At 29.9% G+C, this 2,617-nt stretch overlaps 1 long non-coding RNA gene across 1 annotated transcript; it reads right to left on the bottom strand.

Moving 5' to 3' along the window:
* Window positions 1-1,431: 1,431 nt before the first annotated feature.
* Window positions 1,432-2,369, bottom strand: LOC109244025. The gene is made up of 3 exons (XR_002070658.1): window positions 2,196-2,369; window positions 1,941-1,995; window positions 1,432-1,690 (listed from the first exon to the last, which is right to left on the bottom strand). It is a non-coding gene; the product is annotated as an uncharacterized LOC109244025 (long non-coding RNA).
* Window positions 2,370-2,617: the final 248 nt, after the last annotated feature.

Here is a 2,617-nt window from a genome sequence, read left to right as displayed (position 1 = left end):
ACGTCCCCCACATTTTAATATTTTTTTACTAGGGAAGTTTCTATTAAATAACGGGGTATTTAAAATGACCAAAGACTAAAATATGATGTCAACCCCATTAGCTTTCCCTCCACACCTCGTCAATAATCTCTAAACTACTTCTAAAAGCTTCTTTGGCACACTTTAAGAATCAAAACAAACCTTTAATTAAATAGTTTCATTTCATCCCATTGTACTTCAAAATTCGAACACCCAATATCTTCTCCACCCTATGAACTTCTTGATGCAAAGTTCTTTATTTCCAAATTTTTTTTCTAGTTTAGCCATCCGTACTCGAAATTTATTGGCTTGACTAATCTGTATTTTTATCGGACAGGTTCACTAAGGGGTAAAACATTTTTTTACCAAAAAACTCTTTATTCTCAAGGCTGGAACCGAAATATCTGGTTAAGATTTTCAAGTCCATTGTTTCCAGGATTTTTAACCATGTTGAGTTCCACATGTGAGTTGATCATTATGGCTACTTCCAATTCTCATTTTATCTTTTGTTTCTGCAATTTTCTTAAAGCCATTCTCCTACTTGGTGGATTCCAACCTAGTTCAGAAGAAAACACCACCAATATTCTTGATCTTGACATGTCCAAGAGAAAAGAATCACTAGGCATTGCTAAGCCTAAAAGAGTTCAAAAAGGCATACATCTTGTCATCTTGATTATGAAGTTAGAAAAATGAACACCTATGTGTCACATCACAAGAAATGCATATATTTTCAGTTTCGAGTGACACATCGGTCATAGAAGTACTCGGGGATGTAAACCAAGGCAACATAAGTCACTACAACATAATGCATTTATAGCTACAAAACACAACGCAGCTAATTATGAAATTTTTCGTAGCTAAACACTTTAGCTACAATATTTTTTTCCGTAGCATTTGTAGCTAAATGTAGCGTAACTAAAAGTTAGCTACAAACTTTACATGGTCCGTGGCTAAGGATTAGTACTTTTTGCCACGACAAATACATTTATAGCAAATGATTGTATACTTTTGCCACGACAAATAAATCTGTAGCTATCTTTATATGGTAGCCACGAAGTGTGATAGCGTGACAAAAGTTTAAATTTATTTGCCACGAAAATTTTGATATGTAACTGTTTTCATATAGTAGCCCGTGGCAAAAATATTTTTGTTTAGCTACGGACTAAAAGTTCCATGGCTACAAATCATAGAAAAGAGTCGTGGGGTAGATTATTTTATTATATTTTAATTTTTTGACAAAAAAGTTAATTTATTATAGTGACAGAAGTTTCTCTCACAAATTCCCTGTTTCTTATCTATTTTATTTTTTCTAAAAATTTTCAATTATTTTGTGGCCGTGCATAATAATATTGAAACTAATAACATATTAAGTTTGAGTAATAACTTATTCTACACAAATTGGAATTTAAAATATTTTACAAAATAAATTTCAAAGTACACATTTGTACTAATAAATTAATAGCATCTGCAGTAGAGAAGTCTTCTACAATAACTAAAATTTGAAGAAAAGAACTAGCCAATGTGAGGCTTGATTGTAACAGGGATAAAAAATAATTTACATAATTTCACATTAAATGAACATAAGTATTGCTTGATGATTCATGTTGCCACCCTCATCGTGCTTGATCTTCATGCATCCAAGAATAATGAAGCACTCTCGGTAATCACTATACTGAAATAATAAAATAACATGATCATGTGAGAAACTTATATTTTAATTATCAAAATATAGACTGATTTAGACTCATTTACAGTTAGTAATTGAAAAAATTCAATAAATTATGGAATAAGAAAAAACTTAGCCATGAATAAAGGTGGAAAAAAATCTAAACTTTTTTCCAACACAGAAGACAAAATAAAAAGCATTGAAATAAACATCATAAAGCTTAATTAAGGAGACGAAAAAAAGAAGTAAAACTTACAGTTTGACATTAGAAGAGATTCAAATTTTTCAAAGGTACTTTTCTCTTGAGCACCCTATAAATCAAAAATAAACAATTGAATCAGAAACCCAAGTCAATTAGGTGTAAGGCACAAAACCTATTAAATCTTCAAAATCGCACTCATTATTTATAAAAAAAAATAAGGCATAATATCTATCAAATTGCTGGAATAACTCGTAAATTGAACTTAAAATCCCAAACCCAAATAGGTGTAAGAAGATTCAAAAACCCTACCATATAGAAGCGACAAACAGACAAGTTAAATTTTTTGTCTACAAATGAGAAGCAGTGTAGATCGATACCCTCTTTCTCTTCTTTGTTCTTGCAGCTTTAAATTAACGCCACTACTATGGAGGAAAGGAATAATAAAATGGAGAGGAAGAGTGGCGGCCGAGAGTTTTGATTTTGGTTTGGAGGTTTAGGTTTAAGTCATACCTATTCTTATATTTTTAGCTTTATTTACTTCTTAATATAAATACTATAGATACAATAACAAAATTCAAATACCATAAATTCAAATATAAGTAAGAAAATTACATATAAACAAAAGAATAAATATGTTAAATTTAAATAAATAAATAAAAGAAATCAACTATTCACATGAAATAAAGATATTCTAAAATATATTTTTCTTATAGCTTTTTCATCTTATATGA

This window comes from Nicotiana attenuata, unplaced genomic scaffold (genome assembly GCF_001879085.1).
Source record: "Nicotiana attenuata strain UT unplaced genomic scaffold, NIATTr2, whole genome shotgun sequence".
NCBI classification, from domain to species: domain Eukaryota; kingdom Viridiplantae; phylum Streptophyta; class Magnoliopsida; order Solanales; family Solanaceae; genus Nicotiana; species Nicotiana attenuata.
Note: the sequence above shows the minus strand (reverse complement) of the source record. Positions and strands in the feature narration are given on the sequence as shown.